Source organism: Copadichromis virginalis, linkage group LG12 (assembly GCF_057382275.1).
Source record: "Copadichromis virginalis isolate Kocher_CV1m ecotype Utaka linkage group LG12, C_Virginalis_male_GT1.1, whole genome shotgun sequence".
Classification (NCBI taxonomy): Eukaryota; Metazoa; Chordata; class Actinopteri; order Cichliformes; family Cichlidae; genus Copadichromis; species Copadichromis virginalis.
The window spans coordinates 29373025-29387636 of NC_140629.1; the positions used below are offsets into that span (position 1 = coordinate 29373025).

At 38.5% G+C, this 14612-nt stretch overlaps 1 protein-coding gene across 10 annotated transcripts in view; it reads left to right on the forward strand.

Moving 5' to 3' along the window:
* Positions 1-14612, forward strand: part of gpat2 (glycerol-3-phosphate acyltransferase 2, mitochondrial) — a 182260-nt gene that overhangs the window by 99989 nt on the left and 67659 nt on the right. The window contains exon 2 of one of the 10 annotated variants that reach the window (XM_085475890.1): positions 3952-4033. The exons of 8 other annotated variants lie outside the window; for them this stretch is intronic. The gene's annotated coding sequence lies outside the window, so the exon portion shown is untranslated. One more of the 10 variants, XM_085475892.1, reaches the window with a different exon arrangement.

The window sequence follows — 14612 nt, forward strand, 5'->3', positions numbered from 1 at the left end:
ATTCCATATTCAGTTTGTTCCATAGTTTCACTCCATGAACAGAAACACAAAAGCCTTTTCTTGTAGTACGTACCTTCATTGTTTTGAAGTTACAAAAACCCCTTAAATTATAACTTCCTTCTTTCAACAAAAACATACTCTGAATATTACCTGGCAGTTCTTTATTTTTTGCTTTGAATAGAATTTGTGCTGTTTGGAATTTCACTATATCGTCAATTTTCAATATTTCAGACTGCAAAAATAGTGAGTTTGTATGTTCCCTATAACCTGCATTGTGGATGATTCGAATTGCTTTTTTTTGAAGAGTAAAAAGTGAATGTAATGTGGTTTTATAGTTATTGCCCCAGACCTCTGCACAATAGCTTAAGTATGGTGAAACCAGTGAACAGTAGAGAATATGAAGTGATGTTCTGTCGAATACCTGTTTTGCCTTGTTTAGTACTGCAATGCTTCGTGATACTTTGGAATGAATATATCTTACGTGAGCTCTCCAGTTAAGTTTTTCATCTATTATTACCCCCAGAAATTTATTTTCACTGACTCTTTCAATATCAACACCATTTATTTGAATCTTTGCATTTGTATTTAAACTATTTCCAAATAACATCAGTTTAGATTTATTCAAATTTAATGATAATTTGTTTTTATCAAGCCAGAACTTCACTTTACTTATTTCATTAGTCATATCCTCCAATAAATTCTGCAGATCATCACCAGAGCAAAAAATGTTTGTATCGTCAGCAAAGAGAACCATTTTTAATACTTTGGACACTTTACAGATGTCGTTAATGTACAAGTTGAAGAATTTTGGACCCAAAACTGACCCTTGGGGTACACCACAAGCAATGTCCATACATAAGGAGCAACCACCATTTATTTTCACAAACTGCTTTCTGTCACTTAAATAACTCCGGACCCAATCTAAAACTACCCCTCTGACACCATAACGTTCCAGTTTTCTTATTAATATATCATGATCTATAGTGTCAAATGCCTTTGTCAAGTCTATGAATAACCCAGCCACATATTGCTTTTTGTCTATGGAATTTGTGATGTATTCTATTGAATCTAATAGTGCCGATGATGTTGATCTGCTTGATCTGAATCCGTACTGACTCTCAGTGAGTAGTTTATGTTTATCTATAAATTTTTCCAGTCTGTTTTTAAACAGTTTTTCAAGAACTTTTGAGAATTGAGGTAGTAAAGAGGGTGGAAAATAAGTATTTGGTCACCTCAAACAAGGAAAATCTCTGGCTCTCACAGACCTGTAACGTCTTCTGTAAGAAGCTTTTCTGTCCCCCACTCGTTACCTGTATGAATGGCACCTGTTTGAACTCATCATCTGTATAAAAGACACCTGTCCACAGCCTCAAACAGTCAGACTCCAAACTCCGCCATGGCCAAGACCAAAGAGCTTTCGAAGGACACCAGGAAAAGTATTGTAGACCTGCACCAGACTGGGAAGAGTGAATCTACAATAGGCAAGCAGCTTGGTGTGAAAAAATCAACTGTGGGAGCAATCATCGGAAAATGGAAGACATACAAGACCACTGATAATCTCCCTCGATCTGGGGCTCCACGCAAGATCTCATCCCGTGGGGTCAAAATGATCATGAGAACGGTGAGCAAAGATCCCAGAACCATACGGGGGGACCTGGTGAATGACCTGCAGAGAGCTGGGACCAAAGTAACAAAGGTCACCATCAGTAACACACTACAACGGCAGGGAATCAAATCCCGCAGTGCCAGACGTGTTCCGCTGCTGAAGCCAGTGCATGTCCAGGCCCGTCTGAAGTTTGCCAGAGAGCACATGGATGATACAGCAGAGGATTGGGAGAATGTCATGTGGTCAGATGAAACCAAAGTAGAACTTTTTGGTATAAACTCAACTCGTCGTGTTTGGAGGAAGAAGAATACTGAGTTGCATCCCAAGAACACCATGCCTACTGTGAAGCATGGGGGTGGAAACATCATGCTATGGGGCTGTTTTTCTGCCAAGGGGACAGGACGACTGATCCGTGTTAAGGACAGAATGAATGGGGCCATGTATCGTGAGATTTTGAGCCAAAACCTCCTTCCATCAGTGAGAACTTTGAAGATGAAACGAGGCTGGGTCTTCCAACATGACAATGATCCAAAACACACCGCCCGGGCAACAAAGGAGTGGCTCCGTAAGAAGCATTTGAAAGTCCTGGAGTGGCCTAGCCAGTCTCCAGACCTCAACCCCATAGAAAATCTGTGGCGGGAGTTGAAAGTCCGTGTTGCTCGGCGACAGCCCCAAAACATCACTGCTCTCGAGAAGATCTGCATGGAGGAATGGGCCAAAATACCAGCTACTGTGTGTGCAAACCTGGTAAAGACCTATAGTAAACGTTTGACCTCTGTTATTGCCAACAAAGGTTATGTTACAAAGTATTGAGTTGTATTTTTGTTATTGACCAAATACTTATTTTCCACCCTGATTTACGAATACATTCTTTACAAATCCTACCATGTGGATTCATGGATTTTTTTTTTCACATTCTGTCTCTCACAGTTGAAGTGTACCTCTGGTGCAAATTACTGACCTCTGTCATCATTTTAGGTGGGGGAACTTGCACAATCGGTGGCTGACTAAATACTTTTTTGCCCCACTGTAGGTGTTTGCAAAACGTGTGCATAATTTTTTTAAATTGCATTTCAAGTTATGAAAATGATTCGTTAAGCATGTTTGTGGTTGTTATAGTAAAAATTATCATTTTTTTCTACTCAGATTTTGTTTTTTTTGTCTGAATTTAGAACAATTGTGTTAATACAATATGTCAAGATAAAAAAATGTAAATTTAGACATGTTAGGTTGTGTTGAAAAGAATGATATGAAACAAGGCAAGATAAATGGTTTTTAAAGGTGAAATATAGAGGTAAAATCAAAAGTAGTCAAAAAGGGCCAATTATGCCCTGGACCCCAGAGGGTTAATATATTGCTATTTCTGTTATTTTCTTCTTGGTTTTTTCCAACCATATTACCAAATTTCGATAATTTGTTGGGATATCTAAACTAGTCAGGACTACTGTCTTTAAACCAGTTGATCCACCTGTTTTTTGTTTTTTGTTTTAATCTGAAAGTAGTTTTTGTATTTTTATACTTACTGCATTTTGCAATTTAATTCATTTTTATTGTATTCCTGGGACAATTTTTTACAATATCACTTGAGACTTTCTGGGTTTGGCTTACATATTGTTTGTCTTGGCTCTTATATGAAAGCATTACCATACATGTCTGTGAAGGTTCTCAGTCATCCAGGTCATCGTAGTCAAAGGAGCTTGGAAAGAAAAGCGTCTGGACTTCTTTAAGTTGCTTGAAGACGTTTCACCTCTCATCCGAGAAGCTTTTTCAGTTTCTTCTTCATTACCATAAATCTACAGTTTGCAGTAACTTGTTCTAAGACCTTTGTTGTTACTGTCAATAGTTGTTGGATTCATTTGTCAGTCAGACAAATTGATGATGACCTAACCCTGACTGCCACTTGGACTTTATTGATTAAGGCAGGATGAGTTAAATGTGCTGAAACAAGAGAATTAGACCACATTTCAATAGCAGTTCTTGTATCCAATTCTTTTTGTGAGCTCTTGGTAAGGAACAGAGCAATCCTTGGAATCTTGCTAATTTTGGAGAGCCACAATGATTGAAGATGATTTGATTGGTAGTCTCCAGAAGGGAACTTTATAAATTAGAAAGTTATGGCCTGATTATCACATAAATTGCCCGTTAAATAGATTTTACTTTCTTGGCAGTGTGCATGCTTGAATTATATATGTGTGTGGAGTGGGAGAGTCAGAAAGTGAGATCCATTCATGATAACTTGCTCACCATTACTTGTATCAACGGCGCAGATAATGCTGGTGTGGTTCTTTTATTACCGTCATCAGTTTTATTGCTGTTGTTAATACTATGGTTTGTTCCCCTGGCAGTCTAATGCAGAAGAGATGAGTGGATCCATCACAGCTAGATTGGGTCCTGGAGGAGAAATAACCAGCGTCAGGCACAATGAGAGTTGGGTAACGTGAGCGGCAGAAAGAGATAAAACGCAATAACGAGAGAATCAGGTGATATGAAAAAATGAACAAAATAATTGAACAAACAAATGGAAAGAGATGAATGATTTGTCAGGAGAGAGGAGCTGAAAGGGAAAGACCAGAGGAAATGGGCTTTCTCCCTTCTATAGGCTTAAAAGTGATTTTAACTTCAGAAAAGCAACAACAAATATCCACACAAAGGCTGTCTTTTTTTTTCTTGAGGGTGAAAGAGTGAGCTTTTGCAGGGAATGAGGAGTGCCAAGATGAGAATTATAGAAAGACTGCCAAAGCAAATAAAGTGAATGCTTTACTTTTGTCTGTGTTGCTGAATAAAGCACTATCAGCACTACCAAGACCAGAGTCTCTCTAATACTGATACAAACTGCTGTGTCTCCTGCTGTAACTCATTCGTTTCACTGATGGAAACCTTGGCAGAAGACAAGATGTGTTGGATTAGGTTTTGTTTTTTGTTTTTTTTTGTTTTTGTCTTTTACTGCAGCCGCTCATCATTGTGCACTTTATTAAGTACTCAACATTACAGAGAAGAGGTTGGTTCAACAGCTTTATGCAAAGACGTAACACACATAGCCACCAGTCCCAATTTATTAAACTATATCACTAATTTATGGCAAGTTGAAGACAAACAAGAGGCTGTTCAGTTTCAGTCACTGAGTCCGCTACTGGAGCTCAGAGTTAGGAATGCAAATTTTAAACTTACTACTAGCACTGTTGCCTCACGGCAAGAAGGTACTGGGTTAAAGACATGCCATTAGTGGGGTTAGGTTAATTAGTTCTAAATTGCCCATACATATGAATGTGAATGGTTATCTGTCTCTCTGTGTTAGCCGTGTGAAAGACTGGCAATCTTCTTCTCACCATATGGCAACTAGTATAGGCTCCAGCACCCCCATGATCCTGACTTGAATAAGCGGAAGAAATGGATGGATTTTACTATTTCTTCTTCCTTTGGCTGTTTGTTTAGGGATTGTCATAGCAGATTTTCTTCCTCTATCTCACCCTGTCCCTTGCATCTTCTGTCACTTCAACCGACTGCATGTCCTTTCTCACTACATTCATAAACCTCCTGTGTTCTCTTGTTCATTTCATTTTGTCTGGCAGCTCCTTATCCACTATCCTATGTTCTAAAATAAAACAGTTTTTCACCCCTGACATGTACTGTTGGGAATTTGAAGAACAGAACGCCACTAAAATTAAAAATTTAATGGCAAAAATTCCAGTAATGGCTTTAACTCTCCCAGGAATTTCTAAAGTATTAAATACAGTAACTAACTTGCAGTCTTCCATAGTATATAACCTGTAACTTTAGAACTATTTAGTTATTGTAGGTTTGTATTAAATAATCATCATACCTGATCTACATGTTGTATTGATTCTTTAGTTTATGAGCTGCTGGCAACAGCAGATGTTCATCTGTAACAGATGTCCACAAATATAGTCAGAGAAAGTTTAATATAGTCAGGGGAAATCTGTCATGATTTACTATCATCTCTAAAATGTTTTAATATATCAGTTTAGTTGTAATGTTCTTGGAAGCATGTGTAATCAGAGTCCTGCTGCTCTTTCTAAACATCAGCAGCGTTAGCAGCTAAAGCTAATCGCTGCCGACAGAGACGAAGCTCCCGGCCTCTGTTAGCATTTTGAAATCCGAGTTTAGCGCGAGCCTTTGCTAACCGTTTAAACTGGACAGGGTCTCATTTGGAAATTGAGATTTAAATGGTCTCAGTCCTTCAAAATGATAACTAGCATTACTTTTTTTTATATATACTGGTGAGAGAATTTAACGTTTGGAAGCATTAGTCAACAGCAAAATGTACCAGCTGTGATTCACTATAAGTTGCTTGATTAGATTATTTTCAATAAACAATGACTAAATAAAAAAACAAAAAATGATTAAAAAAATGGAACAAGCACTGTTTTCATGTTTGTATTAGTCCATCATCGCAACAGGTCTCAACACCTCAGTTCCCCAGTCTAGATCCACACAGACTACCTTTTGAGCAGAAGGGACCGATATTTTTAAGTTGAGGGAACCAATGCTAGAGGTGGAGGGAAAAAAAATCAATACAACATAGTATTGTGATATTCTCCCGAGAACCGAGGGAGGTTGGGAGGGGGCAGCAGGGAGGAGGAGGAGGTGGTATCTTTGATTTTGGTTTATCTTTAGGGTGGCTCAAATAAGTCAGACCAAAGATATAGACCAAAAACAAATGACCACTATAGAGGACATGAATAATTGGGCTGGGTCTCATGCGGATTTATTATTATCTCAGGATGTGATATTGTATCATTTCAGGGAATCCAAATATCAGTATTTCATTAAATAAACTTAAATACTTAATAGTTAACACAGATTGACAAAGTTGAACTTCGAGGGCATAATTACCTTTGAAAAAAGGTGATAAATTGCAAAAGAAAAATGCAATAATATGTATCGTGAATGATATTATTGTATTGTTGTGTGTCTGGTGATCCCCACCTCTAACTGATGCTGAAAGTAATGATAATAATAATGATAAGTGTTACAGTTTTTTGTACTTCACATCAGGAAAATGTTGTGGCCACAGTGGATTTTAGTATATATAGGATATGTGTAGGAACAGGTGTTGGTGTAAAGAGAGGCTGGAATGCTACCAGTATAACTGCTCATCACTGTTTTTAGAACCCAGATAAAGGCCACACAGAATTCCAGTAGCAGACACATCTCTACATCCACTGTGCAAATCAGGCCCTTGTGGTCAAATAGCTGCTAAGAAACCACCACTAACAAGCAGAAGACTTTTGCTTGGACCAAGAAACACAAGAAATGGGTATTAGACCTGTGCAAATCTGTGCTTTGGTCTGATGAGTCCTAATGAGATATTTGGTTTCACCCCTCATGTCTCCCGCAATTAGCTGGGCTGACCTTATGGAATATGTTAGGTTAACTGAAGACGAGCTGGAACCATGCAGCTCAGGCTGAAGCCGGCGAAACGGCTGTCTCACTGGATTATAGAAGTTATATAGCAATACAACTTAAAAACACAATACAAGTTATAAACAATAAGAATTTAAAAACTAGGCATAGAAGGCGTAGAATTAAGACATGTAGGATAGGGTGAACAAGTGGGTCTTCAACATAGTTTTAAAAACCTCCACAGAGCATGCCTGCCTAATATCGTGAGGGACGTTGTTCCACAAAAATGGAGCATGAAAAGAAAAAGCAGGCTCTCCAATAGTCTTTTTTCTGGCGCTAGGTAGTACTCAGCTTTAAGAACTGACAGAGGCGAGGCTGCCCAACACTGGCGCCACCAGGCCCTCTGACCACCACCAGTAGGAAACAGGTGAAGCGTCTTGCCCAAGGACACAACGACCGAGACTGTCCGAGCTGGGGCTCGAACCGGCAACCTTCCAATTACAAGACAAACTGCCAACTCTTTGAGCCACGATTGCCATATTGGTGATGGGTTTGGAGTAATATAACATGTGCTTTTGCCCATTTCTGTTACAGTGGTGGATGTTCCTATTAAACCTGGCCAAAGTTTCACACATCAGCATATGTACAAGTAATTCCTATAAGCCTAAAGCTTGAGCTTCAAACTGCTCTAAATGCAGGGTTGGAGACTGCAGAGGGGTTTTTTTCTACGCTGGTTTTAGGGAATAGGGAAGAGTACTGAAACAGCTCATTTTAGACAGTGGTTGAACTAATTATGCAAATACTTTAATAGAGTCTAAGGATAAAAATACGGAGCTGGAAAGACCCCATTTGTCGTTACAAGTTAAGTCGTTGGTGTTTTTCAAGTGGTTGCTTTTACATATTTCTGTTGTTAGCTTTCTGATAAAATGTACGGGAAAAAAAACAATCAGATATTGGATTAACTCATCCATGACATGGAAATGTTGATATGCATCGGCACTAAAAGCCTCAATCAAGGACACTATTTGAAATTATGCTAAATATTGTATCAACCTCCTTGCCTAGTTGTTGTGATATGAGTAGAAAATCTGAGGCGGTGGAAAAGAGGACGACTGTTATTACCAGGCAGAAGAAGATGGTGCAGATAAGCGAGTGATAGCAAACGGGAAAAAAATGTAATAAGAGGAAAGGCAGCAGATGACAAGAAAAAAAAAAAAAGGCAGAATTTTAGAAAAGGAGAAGACAGATGGTGATGGGAGAAGAGACTCAATATAGACCAGTTTCAGTCTGTGTTTCACATTAGCAAATGCAAAGCAAATGAGGAAAAATGTTTCTTTAGTTCTTTGTCGTGCTGGTTAAAATTCAAGAGAAGCAAGAAGAGGAGACTTGAGTGCCAAAGAAGCAGAGTTAGGAGGAGCAGAACAGAGAGAAGGATGACGGTAAGACAGAAGATGCTTAGGCAGTGTTTTGTAGTGTAATTAGAAGAGCTCTTACCCTGAGCTGTCATTGGGGATGTTTCTTTTCTCCACTTGAGTGCTTGGTTGTTTATCTGCACAGCTGGTTGAGAGAGGAAAGGGGCAGGGGAGGAAAAAAGACTAAATGTGCAAGTTGGAAACAGAGGAGGAAAGCGCTGGGAGTGTGTTGTGTTTTTGAAGAAAAATATGTGCACACCTGTGGAGGAGCTCATCACTTGTGCATTCTAAGATCTATGTGCATTTAACAGTATGCGACCCTATTAGCTACACTGCTGGGCTTTGATAACTGCACAATAAGGTAAAGAAAATAACTCACTTTGGAAATGATAAATTAGAAATTATAGGTTACTGATGTTTTTCTTTGTACATTCCTTGTATATAATTGCTTTTTCATCCCATTTAATTGTTACAGATCTTTGACAATGGAGAGATACAATAGTATAACTAAAGAAGCCTTAGGACAATTGGGATAGTCTCTACAACTCTCGTTATTAAACGTCTTTAAACTTTTTCTTTACTTTTTTGATGTGCGTTTGATGTGTATAACAAAAATTGAGGCCTTTTAATTGGAGAACTGCCTTATGCTGCTCAGAAGTGAGTTGACTTTGAATTTGCTGGCTATAAGACAAAAAAAAGTCAGTGTTTTCAAAGACCTATCCATCAGAAGCTGCCAGAACCACATCGCACATTTTTCAGTGAGAGTGAACAAAGAAATGATCTTTATTTGTGATGAGCTAGAAAGACCAGCAGAAGGGTGTGATAAAGTGTCAAGTTGTTCAGATGAGGAGTAGTCTGCACTGAGAAACTGAAGTCACAAAAATCACAGCTTTATTTCTCGTCTCAGCGTCCCCTTTACCTTTTATTTTTTCTTTCTTTTGGTGCAGGAGAGAAATGGAAACTGTATACAGTATAGAAGGAAAGGTCACTTTGCCCTGACAAGAATGTTTTGTTAGAAAATGTGAACTGTTCATGAGTTGGGTGCTTAATACCTTAAGGTTATATAGTTCAGAGTACAAGGCTCACTGCACATTTAAAATTTTATAGCCAGTGTAGTGTCATGCCTGCACACAGTATTGCAGGCATTCATACAGAGTTTACATTTTCTCTAGTTTACTAGTTTTCGAGCAATTTAAGATTTGAAAATGTCCACACTGAAAAGAATTCTTGTGTGGTCGGTTTTGTTGGAAAAATATCTTTGAGGTGAAGAGTGATATTGTTGTCCTTGCCTGTGCTCTCTCTGCTGAACACCAAATGGTGGTGGACGGCTCACACCTACTATTACACGCCTCCACTACACCGAACAGATGAAGAAAATAAAGGCAGCTGACAAAAAGACCACATAGTCGATGTGGGCAGTGGAGGTAATTCATTCATTTAAATGCACACTTGGGTCTCTAAGATTTATAACTAATTATATTGCTGTCGGGCATTTCAAATCCAGCTTTAACACCAATGAAATCCTTTATTACAATGTGGGTTATTAATACTATAAATCCTTTAAATTATCTAATCTCCTGACTAACTTCCAAGCTCCATAGATTCTAATGATCCCCAAAACACTTTTAATATTATTTTATGTTAAGTAAAGTGGCTCTTTTATCTGTTATTGTTATTTCAAATGCAACACTAATTGAAAAAAATATCTTCTTGTAACTAACATATTTGAAATGAGGAATAGTCATTAAATACTGCTGTGAGTATGGTTCAAATCTGTTGAATTTGGGCAAAAACCTTCAGTAGAGGTGAGACACCGTTAACTACCTTTTGCTTTCTTTTTCAATTTCTTTGAAACTTGCGAGGAATGATTTCTAAGGATCTGTGCTGTGCTGTAGACTTCTTACTGATCAAATGGATATTTTAAAAAAATTGTGATATGTGACAAATAAGTAAAGAAACACAATAGTTACAGGTGATCCAAGCCACAGCGCTCTGCATGGAAAACTCAAGACATGTTCTGAGACATGTTTGAAAGTGATGAGCAGGCCCAAGTGATTAGATTTTTTCAAAATGCCAAAAAGAAGAGATCAAACTGACTTTGAAAGAGGGTTCATGTTCAGTGCAAGGGCGGCAGAAGCTTTGGTCACATAGTCTGCTCGGTTGGCTAGTGTCTGAATAGTAGTGATGTGCGATACCACTGATTTCATTTCCGATCCGATACCAAGTAATATTCAGTGTGGTATCGACGATACTGATCCGATACGATACTTTGCACAAAAACTTATTTTATTTATTGTATCTCAAAGTATAGCATCATAATGATTACAGGACATCAGATTTCTTGTTCTTATCACTTAATAATGCAGAGCTCATCATATAGAAATAGAAAAACTGAAGTCGTGCACTATTTGAACACCTTGCCTGCCTGCATCACTAAAGGACTCCATGAGAGACGTGTGTCTCAGCAGCCCAAGTTGAAACACTTTGCCAGTTTTAGTGTAAATTATTCACAGTTGCATTTTCAAATTTGTTTTCCAATTACATTTCCTGGTACAAATGAAGGTTAACACATCAAATGGACCCAAGCGTATTGTTCAGGTGAAAACCAATTTGTAGTCCTCCCCAGGTGACATCAATGGGGGCAGCAGCGTTGCAAACAGAACATGGTCTGACTAGGCTGCTGCCTGTTTAATTTGTTTCCTGTTTAAAAAAAAAAAACCCAAACATTTGTCACTGAAATTGAAGTGTGAGGACTTGAAATGTAAGTGCCTTCAGTACTTTAAATAAAAGTGCCCTCTTCATTTTCTTTCTTTTTAAATGAAATCACATGAATGAGATGGGATGTTGAAAATCACAACTATGATAGTCTTATTCATTCAGTGCTGGTAACCCAGAAGATAAGTTTACAGTCTGTTCGTGAATCCTGTGTGACATAATTTCTTTTACAGCTGCAAATATCCTGGAGCATTCGACAGCCAAATTTATCAGTGTATGCCCCTAACCCCCCCCCCCCCAAAAAAAAAAACCCCTAACATCCAAGTTACTGCGTGAATCTGCACTGCTGTCCATTTTAGAGTATCCTTAGGGCATTGAGCAAGCTTTGCACTCGTTTCAAACTGCTTGTCATTTGGTCAGATAGCTTCAGAAATTTCCACACCTTTCCAGTGTCAGATAAGGCCCTGTCAGTGTTCGATTTCTGTGATTTCACATTCTCACCCACTTCACGCTATGTTTGGCCAGCTGTGAAGAGTGAATTAGCAGCCAGGCATTGTACTTTATCCTGCGCACAACAATATGAACAACAGAGTGCAACACTTCAAAATTTCTTCCTGGAGAGACTTTCATTAAAAGTTAAAGCAATAGCCAGTAATATCCTCATTCTCTTGACCAACTTTTTACTCTGACTTTGAGTGTTGTTAACTCTTTGGGTTTCTTGAACTGTAATTTATACAAGAGCTATGTCTGCTTTTGTAGAACCAGGACTTCCATCAGTGCTTTAAAAGCCCAGTGGCCCATCTGGTTTTAGTTAACCCCCCTCAGACTGAAGTATTGGAAATTTTAAAATGAATATAGAGGTTTTAAAGATGTTAACAAAAGCTGCGAACATTAAGCTCACGGATATATAGGCTCAGAAACCAGTTGGCAACCCCCCAGTCAATCTCCAGTTGCTAGGAAAAGATGTGCATTCCCCAAACAATCGTTGAGTTTTTGCTGGCTTTTCGAAGGAAAAATTGGTCTTCTTTGTGATTGCTTTGGCTGCTATCATATTACCTCAGTTGCCCGTAGGCTGGGCACTAACTTGTCTACGAATAGTTGCCAACTACAGAGTAAAAGTTGTCCCTTAAGGCTGTTAAACGATCGTGGCTCAAGAGTTGGGAGTTCGCCTTGTAATCTGAAGGTTGCCGGTTCCCGGCTCGGACAGTCCTGGTCGTTGTGTCCTTGGGCAAGACACTTCACCCCCATTGCCTACTGGTGGCGCCAGTGTCCGGCAGCCTCGCCTCTGTCAGTGCGCCCCAGTGCAGCTGTGGCTACAACGTAGCTTGCCATCACCAGTGTGTGAATGGGTGGATGACTGAATGTGTAAAGCGCTTTTGGGGTAAGTAAGTGGACTAAGTAAAGCGCTCTACAAATACCCTTAATGTTCGCAGCTTTTGTTAACATCTTTAAAACCTCTATATTCATTTTAAAATTTCCAATACTTCAGTCTGAGTGCCCAGCCATTTACCATTAAACGGCAAACACCTTGTGTAAAAACAACATGAAATTCAGAATTTCGAGATGCAAACCTTGCCGCCCACAAAAAACAAACTGAGCCGGTTCTGATTTTGCTAACGAAAAAAGGAGAAAACAAAGATTCTAGGTTTTTCTGATTCTAAAAAGAAAGCTGCAGGGAAAATTTAATGGTTTGATCAAGGAGGTGAAGCTGTATTACGTGTCCGTAATACAGCTTCACCTCCTTGATATACATATTTCAGGATGTCAGTGTCGTGTTTGATCTTTGTGCTGGCAGAGTTGGGACCATATCTAAGGAGGCAGAGAAATAATTTTAGAGACTTAACCTACCCGGAGAAGCATCTAGCTGTGTGTCTGAGGTAAAATAGGATTATTTAAGTATTCGTGTTTTTTGCTGTGTGATTGCTGAGATATGTTTATACACATCCCAAATATCGGAAAAATCTAACTCAAAACCGCAAAATAACTCCTGCAAGTTCATCCATTGTAATTATTTGTAATGATTTGTAATGACGACCACAGAAATCTGTCTGTAACCAAATATGTAACAAGTTATTTTTTTTCTTTCTTTGCAGCATTGTATGCCTCCATTCCTATTATATTTTATAGCCAATATATCCAGAAACTACTTGCCAATCTGTCTGGAATACACATTTTCCCCAATGACACGTGTTTGTCAGCTGCTCTTTTGGTTATTATTATTATTATTTGTTACTAGCGAACTGATGCCATGATCGTGGTTTTACAAATGTATAAACAGAAAAACTAAACTATTACGAACTCCGCAGTAGCACCAAAGCACAGATGTTTGGTTTGTGCCACATGATTAGGACTAGTGCTAAATTAAATGAATACAAGACTAAATGTCCCTGTTTCCGGTGGGAGCCTCGGGGGGTTTTAGGCATAAATGGTACTCTTCTGTCCGCCAGATAAAGTTGTTGCACTGCTCAGCATTTGCTTCACTGTTCTTCTCTTTATTTTCCATTGTAAATAAAAGTTGTATTTATTCAATATTTCCCAAAGGGCCGCCACAGCAGATCCGCATGTTTGATTTGGCACAGATTTTATACTGGATGTCCGTCCTGATGCAATCCTTCTATTTATCCGGGGTTTGGATCTGCACCAGGAGTACACTAGTTTGGGACCCTGAGGCTTGGTTTGTCTCTTATCTGTCTGAAACTGGGAATATCTGCCGTGAAAGAAATCTGTGAAAGAAATCTATACACTATGGAACTAGAGCTGGGCGATAGAATGATAACGATATGTATTGCGAAATAACTTTTCCTCGATAGAAAAGTTAAACTATTGCGATAGGCCTCATCTCTCTTGTCCTCTTAAAAAAAAAGAAAAGAAAAAAAAAAGAACAACCAATCCAAATTAACTAGCGCCAGTGGCGTGTCTAGAAAATTTTTGTTGGGGGGGCCAGGTAGGGGCACAGATTTGGAGAAGGGTGGCAGATTTAATTGGCAGATAATGTTTTAAAAAAAATTCTACCAACCCTTAACCATAATTCAATAATCCTATAAACCTAATAACCAAATGCACTTTTAACTCTTATTAGAATGAGATTTTAACCACTACGGTGCAAAGTTTTTAGATACTGCGTTGATAAAGTACAAGAGATACAATCAGTGCTTTGTCAGTGTTTACTCAGCATTCAAGGACAGCAATATTTGCATAGTATTTTTACTGACATATAGTGCACATATGTTTTGGGCAAAAACATTTTTGAATATTAAAATACGAACATTTGTAGCAAACAATTGACAAATTAGCCAGTTCCAATGTAAAACTTTCTCTGCCTGTTAAAAAAAGAAGATAATCTTCTCACAAACTGGTGTTTGATTTTGAAACAGGAAAAAAGTGGAGAAACAACTGACAAGACTAATATTTGAATAAAACCTGAAAGCAAGTAAATACTTTCTATGCTGCCTTATGGTAAACTTTGGTAATATTGATAAAGAACAACACTGGCTGATGATGAAATACATTCAGCT